A 19,250-nucleotide genomic window follows, 5' to 3' on the forward strand; every position below is an offset into this window, starting at 1 on the left:
GGGATGAAGAGCTTCTCCTATAGGGACAGAAAGAATTTGGGGCTGTTTAATTTGGAGAAAAGAAGGCTCTGGGGAGATCTTGGAGCAGCATTCCAGTACCAGAAGGGGGCTACAGGAAGGCTGAGGAGGGACTGTAAGAAGGGCTTGGGGTGATAGGACCAGGGACAATGGTTTGAAACTGAAGCAGGGCAGATTTTGATTTGGCATCAGGAGGAAGTTCTGCACAGTGACAGCAAGGCTGCTCAGGGATGTTGTTGAGGCCCCATCTAAGGGTCCTGACATTCAGACTTGTGGCCATGGGCAGCCTCATCTAGTTGGAGATGTCCCTGTAGGGGACTGGAGTGGGCTTGGACAAGAAGACATTTGAGGGTCCCTTCCAACCCAATGCAGTCTGTGAATATTTCCTTAGAGATAAGGAAACAGAACTGCAAGAGTGGTCTGGCACTGGCACAGGCTGCCCAGGCAGGTGCTGGAGTCCCCATCCACCACTCACTTGGGCTAGTTGTTGGCCACAACAACCCCAAGCAGTGCTACAGGCAGGGAACAGAGAAGCTGAGAGCAGGCAGGCAGAGAGGGAGCTGGGGGTGCTGGGAGAAAGGAGCTGAAGCTGAGGCAGCAGTGTGCCCAGGTGGGCAGCAGAGCCAATGGCATCCTGGGCTGGCTCAGGAGCAGTGTGGGCAGCAGGACAAGGGAGGTTCTTGTGCCCCTGTGCTCAGCACTGCTCAGGCCACCCCTTGAGTGCTGTGTCCAGTTGTGGGCTCCTCAATTCAAGAGAGTTGTTGAGGTGTTGGAAGGTGTCCAGAGCAGGGCAGCAAGGCTGGGGAGGGGCCTGGAGCACAGCCCTGTGAGGAGAGGCTGAGGGAGCTGGGGGTGTTTGGTCTGCAGAAGAGGAGGCTCAGGGCAGACCTCATTGCTCTCTACAGCTCCCCAGGCAGCCAGCAACAGAACAAGGAGACACAGCCTCAGGTTGTGCCAGGGCAGGTTCAGGCTGGATGTTAGGAGGAAGTTCCTGGCAGAGAGAGTGATTGGCATTGGAATGGGCTGCCCAGGGAGGTGGTGGAGTGCCCATGCCTGGAGATGTTCATGAAACCTATGGGCATGGCACTTTGGGACATGGTTTGGTGGCCATGGTGATTTTGGGTTGATGGCTGGGCTCAATCTCAGAGGTCTTTCATAACTGAAACAAGTCTCTCTTTCAGTGAGGGTTGGCCCCAATGGTTGGATTTGAGGGCCTGAAAGGTCTTTTCCAGCCAAAAGGATTCTGTGAAGCAGGGAGGAGCGTGGGGAAGTGGCGAAGTGGTGGGAGGGAAAGTGTCAGATCTATAGTTACACACAGTGCTGACACATGCTTGGGCTCCCACTCTCTGCAGTCTCTCTACATCACCTGCCTGCTGACTTGGACATCTTGGAGGTGGTGAGACAACATGACAAGGAAGGACTCTTTTTTTTTCCCCAGCTCTGCCAGAACACAGAAGTGTAAATGGGCCAGGAGAGCTGTGTGCTCTGCAAGGAAATGGCCTCAAGTTGCACCAGGGAAGGTTTACACTGGGTATGGAAGGTGTCCAGAGCAGGGCAGCAAGGCTGGGGAGGGGCCTGGAGCACAGCCCTGAGAGGAGAGGCTGAGGGAGCTGGGGGTGTTTGGCCTGCAGAAGAGGAGGCTCAGGGCAGACCTCATTGCTCTCTACAGCTCCCTGAAGCGAGGCTGTAGCCAGGTGGGGTTGGGCTCTGCTGCCAGGCACCCAGCACCAGAAGAAGGGGACACAGCCTCAAGCTGTGCCAGGGCAGGTTCAGATTGGATGTTAGGAGGAAGTTGTTGTCAGAGAGAGTGATTGGCATTGGAATGGGCTGCCCAGGGAGGTGGAGTCCCCATGCCTGGAGGTGTTCAGGAAAAGCCTGGATGAGGCACTTAGTGCCATGGTCTGGTTGCCTGGATAGGGCTGGGTGCTAGGTTGGGCTGGGTAAGCTTGGAGGTCTCTTCCAACCTGCTTGATTCTATGGTTCTTAACTCTTTGTGCTCCAGATTCTTGCCATCCATGTAAACATTTTTCCCTCTGAGCCTCGCCACTCACAAACTATTTACAAACAGTAAGAAGTAGGTTACTCCCACCTCTTCAGATCTGGAAGCTGGCATGAGGTGTAAACAGAAATGTCTCCTCTTGAGCTCATCAGGAGTCAGCTTTGATTCTCACACCTTTCTGCGGCACTGAAATGTTTCACTCCAGGGAGTGAGAGGTCTTTCTGCACAGGTCAATACTGCTGGGGAGGGACTTTTGCCAAGGGCTGGGAGTGACAGCATGAGGGACAATGGCTTTGAGCTGGGAGAGGAGATAATGAGACTGAAGATGAGGAAGAAATTATTGGCAGTGAGAGTGGTGAGACACTGGCCCAGGTTGCCCAGGTAGGTTGTGGAGCATAGAAGCACAGAATGTGATCCAAGATCACATTCTGTGCTTCTGTGCTCCACAGCCTCCCTAGAGGGGTTCAAGTCTAGGCTGGATGAGACATTGAGCACTCTGGGCTGGTGGGAGGTGTCTCTGCCCATGGCAGGGGGTTGGAACTGGCTGAGCTTTAGGGTCCCTTCCAACCCAAACTATTCTGTGAACCTTTGAAGATGGGAAGGCAGAGAAGGATACTGATGCAGAAGCACAGAATCATCCAGTCCAACCTTTCTCTAACTCTTCTGAGGCTGGGGCCAAATCATGGCTTAGCCCCATCCTTGGCTGGACTGGATGAGCTTAAAGGGCTTTGCCCACCCAAACCAGCTCATGAGGACCACTGCTCATCAGGAAGGCTGCTCCCTGCATGCTTGTATGTGCAAGCTGGTACTGAGTGACCGATGACCAAGGAACTGCTCTGTGTGTTTTGGCACTTCAGGAGTTGCTTTGCTCTCTGTTTCTATTCAGTGTGTGTTTTGGCATCTTGGGGTAGTGAACTACTCCTGCCCAGTGTGTAGATTTGTTCATAGAATCATAGAATCATAGAATCAACCAGGTTGGAAGAGTCCTCCAAGATCATCCAGTCCGACCTATCCCCCAGCCCTAGCCAAGCAACCAGACCATGGCACTAAGTGCTCATTCAGGCTTTGCTTCAACACCTCCAGGGGCGGTGCCTCTACCACCTCCCTGGGCAGCCCATTCCAATGGTAAATCACTCTCTCTGTGAAGAACTTCCTCCTAACATCCAGCTTATACCTACCCCAGCACAACTTGAGACTGTGTCCCCTTGTTCTGTTGCTGGTTGCCTGGGAGAAGAGGCCACCCCCCCACCTGGCTACAATGTCCCTTCAGGTAGTTGTAGTGTTGAGCCCAGCTTTTGCTTGCTGTATTTTCTTTTTGGTCCTTCTAGGCAGGACAGGAATAATTGAGAAGGGAAATTCATCATCATTATTATGTGATTAGTTTAATAATTTCAGAAGCCAGCAGGAAAATTGGGAAAGTGGTAAAAAATAAAAGCCCCAGACTCTGAATCTCTGTAAGCTGAGCATTTGGAGGCCAGAGTGGGAGTGAATTAACATCTCTGGCTGAAGGAGCAAGGCAAGAAGGCTGCAAAAGGCTGGGAAATGGCTGAAAAAGGCTAGAAAAGGCTGAAAAGGTCTGGAAAAGGCTGAAAAAGGTTGAAAACATCTAAAAAAGTTTGAAAAGGGCTGAAAAGGACTTTAAAAGTCTGAAAAAGACCAAACAAACCTGGAAAAGGCTGAAAAAAGCTGAAAAAATAAAACTATGAGAAAGGTTGAAAAACTATGAGAAAGCCTGGAAAAGTTTGGAAAGGGCTGAAGAAGAATGAAAAAGTCTGACAAAGGCTGATAAAGACTGCAAAAGGCTGAAGGAGTATGAAAAGGGCTGAAGTAGACTGCAAAAGGCTGCAAAAGGATGAAAAAGGTTGAAAAGAGCAGAAGAAAAGCCTGGAAAGGGCTGAATAGGCCTGAAAAGGCCTGAAAAAAAGCTGAGAAAGGCTGAAAAGGACTGAAAAACTCAGAACAAGACTGAAAAAGTCAGAATAAAGCTGAAGAAATCTGATAAAGGCTGAAAAAGGCTGAAAGAGACTGAGAAGGGTTGAAGTAGACTGAAAAAGACTGCAGAAGACTGCAAAAGGCTGAAGTCTGCAAAAGGCTGCAAAAGGTTGAAAATAGCAGAAAAAAGGCTGAAAAAGGCTGAAAAGGACTGCTGCAAAGAGCAGAAAAATGCTGGAAAAGGCTGAAAAGGGATGAAAAAGGCTGAAAAGGGCTTAAAAAGGCTGGAGAAGGCTGAAAAAAGCTGAAAAGACTAAAAAAAAGACTGAAAAAGTCAGAAAAAGGCTGAAAAAATCTGATAAAGGCTGAAAAAGACTGAAAGAGTCTGCAAAGGGCTGAAGTAGACTTGAAAAGACTGCAAAAGGCTGAAAAAGGCTGCAAAACGCTGAAAAGGGCTGAAATAGACCGGAAAAAAGCTGAAATGGACTGATGAAGAATGGAAAGGCTGAAAAAAATCTGATAAAGGCTGAAAGAGTCTGCTAAGGACTGAAGTGGACTGATAAAGACTGCAAAAGGCTGGAAAAGGCTGAAAAGGGCTGTGAAAGGCTGGAAAAGACTGAAAAAGTCTGCCCAGGGGAGTTGTGGAGTTTGCCTCTCTGGAGATATTCAAACCCTGCCTGAATGTGTTGCTGTGTGCTCTGGTCTAGGAGATGCTGCTCTGGCAGGGGAGTTGGACTGGATGAGCTTTGGAAGTCACTTCCAGACCCTGACTCTCTGTGATGCTGTGAAATGTTGACCCAAAACCCAAGCAGCAATGCCAATCCCTGCTCTGCTCCTTAAGTCACTGAATCCTTATTTGAGATGGAAAAATCATGGAACAGGTTGGGTTGGGAACAACCTTGAAGATCATCCAGTCCCAACCCTCTGCCATGGGCAGGGACACCTCTCACCAGCCCAGGTTGCTCAAGTCCTCATCCAGCCTGGCCTTGAAGACTCAAAGGCTTAGAGCCTCCACAGCATCTTTGGGCAGCCTGTTCCCAGAGGACTGACTGTGAGGGGCAGGACAGGTCTGACTCAGCAGCACAGCTACACAAAGTTGGTGTGGGAGCAGAGTGCATCCCAGCCCAGTGATGGAACAAAAAAGGTGTGCTGCTGTCTGCACAGAGTGACCAGTGAGGAGGAACAATGGAGAAGATTTGGTCACAGAATCATAGAATGAGTTAGGTTGGAAAGGACCTCAAAGCTCAGCCAGGTCCACCCCCCTGCCATAGGCAGGGACACCTCCCACCAGAACAGGTCACTCAAGGACTCATCCAACCTGGCCTTGAACAGATTCAGAGGTTTTGTGCTCCACAACCTCCCTGGGCAACCTGTGCCAGTCGCTCACCACCCTCACTGCAAACAACTTCTTCCTAACATCCACTTTCAATATCCCCTCTGACACTTCAAACTCATTCCACCTCCTCCTCTCATGACAAGACCTTGTCAATAGTCCCTCCCCAGCCCTCCTGCAGCCCCCTTCACATCCTGCAAGGACACTCCAAGGGCTCCTGGAAGCCTTCTCTTCTCCAGGCTGCACAGCCCCAACTCTCTCAGCCTGTCCTCACAGCACAGCTGCTGCAGCCCTCTCAGCATCTTGGTGGCCTCCTCTGGACTGCCTCCAACACTTCCATGTCCTGCTTGTGCTGGGGGCTGCAGAGCTGCAGCCAGGAGTGCAGGTGGGGTGTGAGGAGAGCAGGGTTAGACTGGAGCTGAGGATGAAGTTCTTCAGTGTGAGAGTGCTGAGAGTCTGCCACAGGCTGCCCAGGGGGGCTGTAGATGCCTCTTCCCTGGAGGTGTTGAGGACCAGTTTGAATGAGGCCTTGAGCGACCTGTTCTAGTGGGAGGTGTCCCTGCCTATGGCAGGGGGGTGGAACTGGCTGAGCTTTGTGCTCCCTTCCAACCTAAGCTATTCTGTGCTTCTATGAAGATCATCACGTCCCTGCCGGAGTGGGATCAGCTAAAGCAGCTGAGATGTGGGCTAGGGTGAGCTTTCGTGCATGGCTCTCAGACAAGCTTCTCTGCAGCAGCTGAAGTGCAGAGGAGACAAAGAAGCCTACCTGGAGCCCCAGACTCATCTGACTCTCTGTTCCCCTGCAGAGCCCTTCACGTATTGCTCCCCACCAGCAAAAATCTCTGCTGTCTGGGTTGTGTCACCCTTTGCTGCGTGCCGTTGTACCCTTCACTTCTGTAAGCACAAGTGAGTGGAAGCAGTGGCAGGAGAGTACAACAGAGGGACAGATTTGGTGCTCTGTTTGTAAGCAAGCAGGCAGGGCAGGACAGGAGTTGCCTTATTAGGCAGCACAAAAGGCGGCGGTGCCGCTGGCAGCGCTGGTGCGCTCCAGCCGCCCGTGTCTGTAGTTCCTCAGCCCCCTCAGCTCTGGGCTTTCTCATTGTTCAAACCTCAGCCCTTGGAGCTCCCAGCCTTGGCAGGTGACCGCTGCCAGATAACAACTGACACGAGGACTAATTTAGGAAGGTGCAGCTTCGGGGAGTGACATTTTCCTCTATCTCCTTGCTGGAGCTGATGGAAAGCATGCGGCCGGCGTGGGCCCCTCCTGGGCTTTGCAGAGTGTCAGCATGAAAGAGTCAGGCTGCTCCGGTGGCTGCTCTCACAGCCCTTTGCTGCAGCCCATCAAGCCAACCTTCATCTCCTGTAAACAAGGGGGGGCTGGGGGGGGGGGGGGAAATGTTCTCCTGCCGCTGCCTGTTACTGCCCGCCGCGGCCGCTGCCTGCAGCCGGTGCCAGCACCTTGTACAGATAGTGACAATGGGGAGCCTCAGCTCAGATGGCAGATAAAGGTTGGCCCCAGAGAATGAAAGAATGCAGGCAACCTGTCAGAGACAGGCTAAGCATTTTGCAAAATAATCAGAGAGGCAACAGTTAGACCCCTTTGATGGTGACTTATAGCTCGGCGGTGAGTCATAGGATCATAGAGTCCCAGAGTGGCCCAGGCTGGAAGGGACTGCAGACTTCAGCTCCTCCAACCTCCCCACCATGCCCAGGGACACCTCTCAGCTAGGCTCAGCTGCTCAAGGCCTTGAAAACCCCAGGGAAGAGGCATCCACAGCCTCCCTGGGCAGCCTGTGGCAGACTCTCAGCACTCATACTGAAGAACTTCTTCCTCAGCTCCACTCTAACCCTGCTCTGCCTCAGCTCCAAACCATTCCCCCTTGGCCTGCCTCAGCCCCCCTCAGCACAAGTCCCTCTGCAGGATCCCTTCAGGCACTGGCAGGCAGCTTTGAGGTCCCCCTGGAGCCTTCTCTTCTGCAGGCTGCGCCCCCCAGCTCCCTCAGCCTGTGCTCACAGCAGAGCTGCTCCAGCCCTGGCATCATCTTTGTGGCCTCCTCTGGTCTCTCTCCACCAGCTGTGTCCTCCTTCAGGTGGGGCCAGCAGCACTGGAGGCAGGATTTGAGGTGAGGTCTGAGTAGAGCAGAGCCAAGAGGCAGAATCCCCTCTCCTGCCCTGCTACCCACACTCCTCTGGCTGCAGCTTGGAATATGATTTCCATTGAATCATAGAATGGCTTTAGGGGAATAGTAGAATGACTTAGTGTGCAGGAGAGGTTGATCAACTGAGTTCATTAACTCATGGTGAGCTCTGTAAAATGGGACCTTTTGCATGAAATAGTGATGGTGCTGTAAGGAGTTACAGGTGGACAGGCTGAAAGCCATTGTGATAATCACAATGTGATTCCATGGCTCTATGATTCTATGGTTCTATGACTCTATGGCTCCATGATTCCATGACTCTATGATACTATGCATCTGTGATTGTATGATTCTGTGATTCCATGGCTCTATGATTTTATGATTCTATGGTTGTATGATTCTGTGAATCTATGGTGATGTGGTTCTGTGATTCTATGATTCTATGTCCCTGCTCACTGCATGTGGGTCTGGACTCATTGACCTTTAAAGGTCTCCCAACTCAAAACCATTCTGTGATCCTGTGAATGTTAGCTTTAGAGACATGACAACAAGCACAGTGCTTGGCTGGGATGGTTCTCTTGAAGACAGTGCTATGTCAGGGCCAGACTTTCCCCCATCTCCAGGGACCAAATGTTGGGAATCAGTGCAATACTTTAAGCAATCACTTGGCCCCTTTGAACACTTTTACATCATTGCTGCTGGGAAGCATTTTCATACAGACCTCTAACAGTGTGTGCAAGACAAAGCCCAAGAAAGGCTCTCCTGAGAGTAATGCTGGCTGTAGCTGCTTTATTAAATCATAGAACTTCTTCTATCATATTAAAAAAGAGAAGACATTCCATTTATTAGATCCCTTCCCCCAAAATCTGTTGGAAAATTCCAAACCCTTGTCTGAATAAGAAGGCAAAAAGAAGTTTTGTTTGAAAGGGTTTTTCCTCCAGACATGAAATCATTCAGAGAAAATGGAAGGATGATGTTTTGGATGAGACCTCAAGAAATTTGGGTGAAATCCCATCTGTGCTGCAGATACTCTGCAGAAATTTGGAGAGCTGGTTTAGTTTGTCTCTGCCTTAAAGCCTTCTTTATGGTCTGAAGTGTCACAGGTTGCCAGGCTGGATGGGTGGGCAGAGGCCAGTGGGATGAGACTGAACAAGGCCAAGTGCAGGGTTCTGCACTTTGGCCACAACAACCCCAAGCAGCACTACAGGCTGGGGCCAGAGTGGCTGAGAGCAGGCAGGCAGAGAGGGAGCTGGGGGTGCTGGCAGAGAGGAGCTGAAGCTGAGGCAGCAGTGTGCCCAGGTGGGCAGCAGAGCCAATGGCATCCTGGGCTGGCTCAGGAGCAGTGTGGGCAGCAGGACAAGGGCGGTTCTTGTGCCCCTGTGCTCAGCACTGCTCAGGCCACCCCTTGAGTGCTGTGTCCAATTCTGGGCTCCTCCATTCAAGAGAGCTTTTGAGGTGCTGGAAGGTGTCGAGAGCAGGGCAGCAAGGCTGGGGAGGGGCCTGGAGCACAGCCCTGTGAGGAGAGGCTGAGGCTGCACTCCATTCCTCTCTGTCCGTGCCACTGACAGAGATGCCCAACAGCACTGGTGCTAGCACTGACCCCTGAGGCAGCCACTTGGCACTGCTCTCCAGGTGGGCATTGTGCCTTTGATCACCACTCTCTGCCTGCCACCATCCATCCAATTCCTTACCCAGCAATGCTCCACCCATCCAGTCTGTGTGTTTCCAGCTTGGTGACCAGGCTGTGACGTGGGACAGAGTCAAATGCCTTACTCAAGTCCTGTTTTCTCAGCCTTCCCAGCAGTTGGATGTGTGGAGCAACCTGCACACTGCAAAGGGGCTTGGAATGGTTTTAATTAAATGTTGATAAAACAGAAAAGGAATCTTGGGATGTGAAAGCAAATTAATTCTGGTCATTAGTCAGCTGAGAAGCAGATTGCAGTCTGGGGTTGGTTTTTCTGTTTTATAGCTCTGTGGATGCCTGTGAAGCTGGAGAGATGCAGCTCTAAACGAGTTCCTTGTTAGCTGCCCTGAGGCCCTGTGGGCATCGCAGCAGTTACCTGCAGCCATTGCTGAAGCAGGTTTGGGCAGTGCTGGCAAAGCAACATTTTTCCATGCCTGTGTCTGAAAATTCATTCTGAAAGCTAAAATGTGTTTTAAAAAAACCCAAAACGATTATGGGATTGTGTCAGTGCCATGGACAGTGGAGTGCAGTGCAGCCTCAGCAAGTGTGCAGCTGGCACCAAGCTGTGTGGCACAGGTGACTTGCTAGAGGGCAGGGATCCATGCAGAGGGAGCTGGACAGGCTGCAGAGCTGTGCCCAGGCCAACCTCATGGCATTCAACAAGGCCAAGAGGAAGGTCCTGCAGCTGGGTGGGTGCAGGATGATTGATGCATCTCTGACTGCTGGAGAACCTACTGGGATGGAATGAAAAACATCCAGCAGAGATCAGAGAGGGATGGAGAAGAGCTGGCTCTGGGGAAACCTGGAGACTTTACCTCTCTTCCATCTGCAGCTGTGTCTGACATGGCAGTGCTGATGCCCAGAGATGGAGACTTTACCTCTCCTCCATCTGCAGCTGTGTCTGACATGGCAGTGCTGATGCCCAGAGATGGAGACTTTACCTCTCCTCCATCTGCAGCTGTGTCTGACATGGCAGTGCTGATAACCAGTGAGCACCCCAGAGGCTCAGGATGCTTGCTGCATCTCTGACTGCTGGATCAGCTACTGGGATGGAGTGAAAGACATCCAGCAGAGATCAGAGAGGGATGGAGAAGAGATAGCTCTGGGGAGACCTTAGAGAGGCATTCCAGCACTTGAAGGGGGGCTGAAAAAAAGCTGGGGAGAGACTTCTACAAGGGCTTGTAGTGATAGGATGAGGGGGAATGGACTGAAGCTGGAAGAGGGCACATTTGACCTGGAGACTAGGAAGAAATTCTTGACAATGAGGGTGGGGAGACTGGCACAGGTTGCCCAGGGAGGCTGTGGATGTCTCCTCCCTGGTGGTGTTGAAGGCCAGGCTGGATGAGGCCTTGAGCAAGCTGGGCTGGTGGGAGGATGTCCCTGCCCATGATCAGGATTTGGAAGTAGATGACCCTTTAAGGCTTCTTCCAGCCCAACCCATTCTGTGAAACTTCCCAGTACAGTGCTGTGCTCCTCATGCCCATTCCACAGGAGGTCTGCAAGGCAAAACCTTTGAGGGAAGAGCAGAAGAGGACTGATAGCAGCAGCCAGCAGCAGGAAGGTTCTTGTTTCAGATCCCTGGGTTTCTGTAGTTGATAACTGCCACCTACCAAATGTCATTAGCTCTGGCAGAGCAGCATTCAGCAGAGCTAAACAAAGGGAAGAATTAGGTTCATTATCTGAAATTGGTTTATCCTGGAGCTGCATTGGAACATAATAGAATTGTTTTTAATAGTCCATTAAGGAAATAAAATACAAATGGCCAATTCTTCTAATCTGATGGACCAAAGGGATGGAAGTGTGCACCTACTCAAAAGGAAGACTCATCCTTTGCTTTCAATCCATGCCATAATAGAAGACTTCCATACACACAATGCCATATGTGAATCAGAGCCTTTGCATCCCACAGCAGGCTCCACGTGCTGCTTTGGAAGGGTTTCCAGGAGTGCCCAGCAGGACCAAGGCAGGCATTGTCTCCCTGGACTCAGCATCAGTGAGGTCACAGCTTGAGTGCTGGGGTCAGGTTTGGGTACCACAGGATAAGAAGGAGAGGGGCGAGAGAAGGGCAAGGAACCTGGGAAAGGGTCTGGAGAACAGGGCTGGAGAGGAGCAGCTGAGGGAGCTGGAGGGGGGTTGGTGCGGAGAAGAGGAGGTTGAGGGCAGAGCTTATTGCTCTCTGCAGCTCCCTGAGAGGTTGGAGCCAGGTGGGGGTTGGGCTTTGCTCCCGAATAACAAGTGACAGGACAAAAGGAAATGACCTCAAGTTGCAGCAGGAGTGGGTTAGATTGGAGATGAGAAGAAACCTGTTGACTGAAAGGGTTCTCCAAGGCTGGCACAGGCTGCACAGGGAGGTGGCTGAATGCCCATCCCTGGAGGTGCTTCCAAGAGGCAGAGCTGTGGTGCTGAGGGCCATGGCTTAGCCCCAGCCTGGGCAGAGAAAGATTGGAGTGGATGATCCTGAAGGTCTTTTACAGCTTTCCAAGTTGTGGAGCAGAGCTGCCTTTATTGCTGTTGGGACACTGTGACTGTCTGAGCCTACCCAAGGACTGTTTGAAATTCATCTCTCTGCAGCTCCCTGAAAGGAGGCTGGAATGAGGCTGGTGGTGGCTTTTTCTCCCCAGGACAAGAGGAAATGGCCTCAAGTTGCTCCAGGGGGGAATTAAGTTGGAGATGAGGAAAATTTGGTTTTGTAACAAGAGTGGTCAGGGATTGCCACAGGCTGCCCAGGGAGGTGGTGGAGTCCCCATGCCTAGAGGTGTCTCAAGGAGGCAGAACTGTGGTGCTGAGGGTCATGGCTTAGCCCCAGCCTTGGCAGAGTTAGACAAGAGTTGGGCTGGATGACCTTAAAGGGCTTTGCCAACCAAATCCATTCTGATTCTCTTTTGCAATTCACATCCTCACTGTGGGACACAAACGCTGCAAGAGCAGGCTGCCACCTCCAAACCAGGAGGAGGACAATTACCATGATGTGTGGGGCAGGCTGTGGATGGAATCTACCTGGACTGCAGCAAGGCCTTGATCACTGCCTGCCACAAGCAGCTCCTGGTCAAGCTGGCACGTCAAGGCTTGGGCACATTCACTCTGGTACGGGTCAAGAACTGGCTGGAGGGCTGGGCCCAGAGAGTGGTGATGAATTATGCCACATCCAGCTGGCAGCTGGCAGCTGGCACTGGTGCTGTGCCCCAGGGATCAGTGCTAGGCACAGTCCTGTTCAGTATCTTTAGTGATGATCTGGACCAGGGGATTGAGTCCAGCACAGTAAGTCTGCAGATGACACCAAGCTAGGAGCAGATGTGGAGCTGTTGGAGGGTAGGAGAGCCCTGCAGAGGGACCTGGTCAGGCTGCATGGGTGGGCAGAGGCCAATGGGATGAGACTGAACAAGGCCAAGTGCAGGGTTCTGTGCTTTGGCCACAACAACCCCAAACAGCACTACAGGCTGGGGCCAGAGTGGCTGAGAGCAGGCAGGCAGAGAGGGAGCTGGGGGTGCTGGCAGAGAGGAGCTGAAGCCGAGGCAGTAGTGTGCCCAGGTGGGCAGCAGAGCCAATGGCATCCTGGGCTGGCTCAGGAGCAGTGTGGGCAGCAGGACCAGGGAGGTTCTTGTGCCCCTGTGCTCAGCACTGCTCAGGCCACCCCTTGAGTGCTGTGTCCAGTTGTGGGCTCCTCAATTGAAGAGAGCTGTTGAGGTGCTGGAAGGTGTGGAGAGCAGGGCAGCAAGGCTGGGGAGGGGCCTGGAGCACAGCCCTGTGAGGAGAGGCTGAGGGAGCTGGGGGTGTTTGGCCTGCAGAAGAGGAGGCTCAGGGCAGACCTCATTGCTCTCTACAGCTGTAGCCAGGTGGGGTTGGGCTCTGCTGCCAGGCAGCCAGCAACAGAACGAGGGGACACAGCCTCAAGCTGTGCCAGGGCAGGTTGAGGCTGGATGTTGTCAGGAAGTTGTTGTCAGAGAGAGTGATTGGCATTGGAATGGGCTGCCCAGGGAGGTGGTGGAGTGCCCATGCCTGGAGGTGTTGAAGCCAAGCCTGGCTGGGGCAAAGGGGCAGAACCCCTTCCCTTGCCCGGCTGGCCACACTGCTCTGGCTGCAGCCCAGCACAGGGTTGGCTGATTTAACCCCACTCTAGGAGAAGGAAAAGAAACATTTTATTTGTGTTGTCATTTTGGTCACTCAGAGAAGAGTTGAGATTTAACTGTGAGCTCCTCAGAAAACCAACTTTGAGTTGCAGGCTTCCAACATTCTGTCTGGTGTGGGGTTCAGGTGGAGACCGGTGGCAGGTGGCGTCCCTCAGGGATCCCTTCTGGCACCTGCTCAATATCTTCATCAGTGATACGGGCAGCAAGATTGAGGCACCCTCAGCAAGCCTGCAGATGACCCCAAGCTGAGTGGTGAGGTTGATAAGGTTAAATGATGGGATGAGGCCACCCAGAGTGACCTGGACAGGCTGCAGAGGTGGCTGAGAAGAATCTCATGAGGTTCAGTAAGGCAAAGTGCAAAGTCCTGCACCTAGGTCAGGGCAACCTTTGATACAGTCTAGGGCAGAGGGTGAAGAGATTGAGAGCAGCCCTGCAGAGAAAGGCTTGGGGGTGCTGGTGGGGGAGAAGCTGGGCAGGAGCCAGCCATGGGCACTGGCAGCACAGAAGGCCAAGGGCAGCCTGGGCTGCATCCAAAGCAGTGTGGGCAGAGCTGGAGAGAGGGGATCCTGCCCCTCTGCTCTGCTCTGGGGAGACCTCACCTGCAGGGCTGGGGCCAGATATGGAGCCCTCAGCATGGGAAGGACATGGAGCTGCTGGAGAGTGCCCAGGTGAGGCCATGAGGATGACCAATGGGCTGGAGAACCTCTGTTATTAGGACAGACTGGGAGAGTTGTGGCTGTGTGGCCTGGAGAAGAGAAGGGTCCAGGGAGACCTCAGAGCTGCATTTCAATATCTGCAGGGGACCTGCAGGCAGGCTGGGGAGGGACTGCTCAGAAGGGCTTGGAGTGATAAGGCAATGGGCAATGCTTTGAAACTGGAGCAGGGCAGATTCAGGTTGGACATCAGGAGGAAGTTCTTTACTCTGAGAGTGGTGGAAGATAGGAGCAGGTTGCCCAGGGAGGTAGCTGAGGAAAAATCCTTGGAGATATTCAAGATCAGCCTCGATGTGGCTCTGGGCAGCCTGATCTACTTGGAGATGTCCCTGCTGCCTGGGGGGGGGGTTGGACAAGCTGAGCTTTGAGGGTCACAGGATCACAGAATGAAGCAGGTTGGAAAAAAACGTTAAGATCACCGAGTCCAACCTGTCACCTTCTAATTAACTAACCCATGGCACTAAGTGCCTCATCCAGCCTCTTTCTAAATACCTCCAGAGATGGGCACTCCACCACCTCCCCGGGCAGCCCATTCCAATGCCAACCTCTCTTTCTGCCAAGAACTTCCTTCTAACATCCAGCCTGAACCTGCCCTGGCACAGCTTGAGGCTGTGTCCTCTTAGAGTCAGAACCACAGAATCACAGAGTGCCTCCCACCCAATGCAGTCTGTGGCTCTGTGAAGGTCTTTTCCCCCTGACACACTCATTCCTCTGCAACACTTCTCTGCCCTTTGGTGTGGCTCTGCAGCCACCTCCACCGCAGGCATTTGCGCAGCAGCGTGGCCAGGCAGCAGCAGGCACAGGCAGCAGAGCCATGTGGGTGCATAGCAGCAGTTGTGGAGCTCTGGGGCAGGAAGCCAGAGGCCAGGTGGCATTAGCCTCTCTGGAATTGCACTAATCCCCTTGGCAATGCAACGCCTGGAGAGCTGCTGGCTGTTGTGTGCTGGGAATGGTGAGGGGAAGGAGAAAAGTCAGGCTCTGTGTGTTTACTGCAGCTTATTGACGTGGCTGTGACGCCACTGGCGGGCAGGCACAAGCCACCTTTTGTGTATGTGGTCCAAATGCCACTTGGCAGCCAGCACAATGTCACCTAGGCAGCTGGGGATTTGGTCCCCTACCTACCAACGGGCTCAAGGAGCAGCCAGGTGCTTTTCACACTCCAGATATGAAAGGACCAACCAGTGGGCTTGGTGTGGAATCACAGAGTGGTGGCACTGGGAAGGGCATCCAGCCCAATCCCCCTCCTAAAGCAGGGTCACCCAGAGCAGTTCGTACAGGAGCACAGCCAGGTGGGTTTGGAAAGTCTCCAGAGGAGACTCCACAACCTCTCTGGGCAGCCTACTCCAGGCCTCCAGCACCTTCAGGCAAGAAGTTTCTCCTGACATTCAAGCAAACCCTCCTGGGTTGTACTTTGTTCCCATTGCCCCTTGTCCCCTGACTGGGCACCACTGGAAAGAGCCCAGCCCCATCCTCATGCCCCCAACCTGTAGCTGTTGATCAGATCCCTTCTCAGGCTGCTCTTCTCCAGGCTAAACAGCACCAGGACCTTCAGTCTATCCATGTCAGAGATGCCTCAGGCCCCTTAGCATCTTTGTGATCCTTCATTTAACTCTCTCCAATAGTTCCCAGTCCTTATTGCACTGGAGAGCCCAGAACTGGACACAGTATTCCAGCTGTGCAGCAACAGCAGCCTGACCAGCAGGGCAAGGGAGGGGATTCTGCCCCTTGGCTCTGCTCTCCTCACACCCCACCTGCACTCCTGGCTGCAGCTCTGCAGCCCCCAGCACAAGCAGGACATGGAAGTGTAGGAGCCAGTGCAGAGGAGGCCACCAAGATGCTGAGAGGGCTGCAGCAGCTGTGCTGTGAGGACAGGCTGAGAGAGTTGGGGCTGTGCAGGCTGCAGAAGAGAAGGCTTCCCAGAGAGACCTTGGAGTGGACCTTCATCAGGCTGTGAAGGGGGCTGCAGGAGGGCTGGGGAGGGACTATTGAGAAGGTCTTGTGATGAGAGGAGGAGGAGGAATGGGTTTGAAGTGTCAGAGGGGAGATTGAAAGTGGATGTTAGGAAGAAGTTGTTTTCAGTGAGGGTGGTGAGAGACTGGCATAGGTTGCCCAGGGAGGTTGTGGAGCACATGTTTGATCCCATTCTGTGCTTCTGTGCTCCACAACCTCCTTGGAGGTGTTCAAGGCCAGGTTGGATGAGGCCTTGAGCAACCTGTTCTAGTGGGAGGTGTCTCCGCCTATTACAGGGAAGTTGGAACTGGCTGAGGATTCAGATGGAACAGGGCAGTTGGATGTTCTGCAGAAGTTCCTTCCATACTGAGGCCCTGTTTGTCAGAAGAGTTGCCATGTAAGAGACAAGTGTAGTTGGAGCACAGTTAGAAGTTCTGAGCTCCTCAGTTCAAGAGAGATATTGAGATGCTGGAAGGTGTCCAGAGCAGGGCAGCAAGGCTGGGGAGGGGCCTGGAGCACAGCCCTGTGAGGAGAGGCTGAGGGAGCTGGGGATGTGCAGCCTGCAGAAGAGGAGGCTCAGGGCAGACCTCATTGCTGTCTACAGCTCCCTGAAGAGAGGTTGTATCCAGGTGGGGTTGGGCTCTGCTGCCAGGCACCCAGCAACAGAAGAAGGGGACACAGCCTCAAGTTGTGCCAGGGCAGGTTCAGGCTGGATGTTAGGAGGAAGTTCCTGGCAGAGAGAGTGATTGGCATTGGAATGGGCTGCCCAGGGAGGTGGTGGAGTCCCCATCCCTGGAGGTGTTCGAGCAAAGCCTGGCTGGGGCACTTAGTGCCATGGTCTGGTTGCTTGGCTAGGGCTGGGTGCTAGGTTGGGCTGGATGATCTTGGAGGTCTCTTCCAACCTGCTTGATTCTATGATTCTATGATCTCTGGATTCATTCAAATCTCACTTGGACACCATCCTGTGCAACCTTCTCTCGGTGACCCTGCCTTGGCAGGGGAGGGTTGGACTCAGTGAGCTCCTTCCAGCTGCCACCTTCCTGTGATTCTGTGAGATTACCCTGGCAGAGCTGTGGAGGGACATTGGCAGTAGCAATGTGAGCATGCTGTTTGCTTCAGCTCAGGAGATCATCTTGGCTTTGAAACAGGGTTTGGAAATTGCTTTGGAGTCAGAAGTGGAACAGAGTGGAACAGAGGCAGTGTCTGGCCATGGCTACGAGCAGCGAGGCCTGACCTGTGCTTTGCAGCAAGCAGGAGAAATAAACAGGATTCTAGAGGAAGAGTCACCATGTGTTGGCTTTCAGGGGTACAGCACAGGCTTTCTGCAGCTCCACTGCTGGCAGTTTTCAGTGTTCAGAGCAAGGGCTTGGTGGGCTGGGAGAAGTCACTCACTGCTTGAACTGCCTGGCTTGTTAGAGTTGGATGGGGCCAAGACAAGGTAACTTCTGCAGCCTGCTGAATGCTGCCAGAAGTGAGAACTGGCACTTCTGCCAAACTTTCCAATTAAAAGAGGACATCAGAAAATCCTGCAGAGTGCTGAGCTTAGAACCAGGGAGGTTAAGGCTGGGGAGGGGCCTGGAGCACAGCCCTGTGAGGAGAGGCTGAGGGAGCTGGGGCTGTGCAGCCTGCAGAAGAGGAGGCTCAGGGCAGACCTCATTGCTCTCTACAGCTCCCTGAAGGGAAGTTGTAGCCAGGTGGGGTTGGGCTCTACTCCCAGACACCCAGGGACAGAAGAAGGGGACACAGCCTCAAGCTGTGCCAGGGCAGGTTCAGGCTGGATGTTAGGAGGAAATTGTTGTCAGAGAGAGTGATTGGCATTGGAATGGGCTGCCCAGGGAGGTAGTGGAGTGCCCATGCCTGGAGGTGTTTAACAGGAGGCTTTATGAAACACTTAGTGCCATGGGTTAGTTAATTAGAAGGGGTTAGGTGCTAGGTTGGACTTGACTTGATCCTAGAAGTCTCTTCCAACCTGCTTTGTTCTGTGATTCTGGGTCTTAGAATGGTTGCCTTTGGAAAAGTCCTCTAAGGTCATTGAGTCTAATCTTCAATGCAACACCACCATGGCCACCATGTTCCCAAGTGCCATGGCCACACATTTGATGAACACTTCCAGGTCTAGGGACTCCACCACCTCCCTGGGCAGCCTGTGCCAATCCCTGACCACTTTTGCACCAAAGAAATTTGTCCTGGTGTCCAGTCTCAAACTCCCCTGGTGCAACTTGGGGCCATTTTCTTTTCTCCTATCACTTGTTTCTATAAGGAGCAGAGCCCAACCCCCACTTGGCTCCAACCTCCTTTCAGGGAGCTGTAAACAGCCAGAAGGTCTCCCCTCAGCCTCCTCTTCTCCACACCAAACCCTCCAGCTCCCTCAGCTGCTCCTTTCCAGCCCTGCTTTCCAGAATCTTCCCCAGCTTTGCTGCCTTTCTCTGGACCTCCTCCAACCCCTCAATGTCATTCTTGGAGTGAGGGCCCCAAGACTGAAGCCAGGACTCAAGCTGTGTCCTCCCCAGTGCTGGCTACAGGGAAATCCATAACTGAATTATGAAAACAGATACTGGTTGAGGGATGAGAGGTGCAACAAATGCTCATCTGAAGAGCAGGAAACCAACCCCCAGCTCACTCCAACCTCCTTTCAGCCTTGCCTTCAACAGACTAAACCATCTCAGCTCCTTCAGCTGCTCCTCCCCAGCCCTGTTCTCCTCCAGAGTTGTTTCCCTGGCACTTAGCACGGGGTGCCAGCACCCAGCTTGCTGTCTGGTAGGGGTGACAAAGTTTGTCCTCACTTGCTGCACTCTGGTGTGAACATTTGCCCAGGCAAGGAGCAGAAGTGGAGGCTCTGCCACTGACAGCTCCAGGGCAGGCGAGCACGCAGGTGTCTGCGTGGGTGGGGAGCTGAGAGCTAAGGAAGAAGAACAGCAAATGACGAGAGAAACCACACAAAGGGACCACCTTTCATCTCTCTTCTGAAACTCCAAAGGCAGCAAGAGCTGCAAAAGGTTCTTTGCTCATCTGTGTGGTGAGCAAACTGGGACAACATCCTGCAAAGAGACAGGTCCCCTCCATGTGTCTTAAGAGCAAATGAATAGGTTTTGTCTGGCTAGGAGCAGAAGGTCCTCATCTGCACAGATGAGAACCACAGAATGGTGGGGGGATGGAAGAGACCTCTGGAGGTAGAATCATAGAGCACTGAGCTCAGATCTGCCTCTCTGAAAAGCAAACTCAACCCCAGCACTTTCTAGAACATCATTTCAGTGTCCTGAAATCATAGAATCATAGAATGCTTGGAAGGGACCTCAGGGCTCAGCCAGTTCCAACCCCCTGCCATAGGCAGGGACACCTCCCACTAGAACAGGTTG

Source organism: Pogoniulus pusillus, chromosome 7 (assembly GCF_015220805.1).
Source record: "Pogoniulus pusillus isolate bPogPus1 chromosome 7, bPogPus1.pri, whole genome shotgun sequence".
Lineage (NCBI taxonomy): Eukaryota > Metazoa > Chordata > Aves > Piciformes > Lybiidae > Pogoniulus > Pogoniulus pusillus.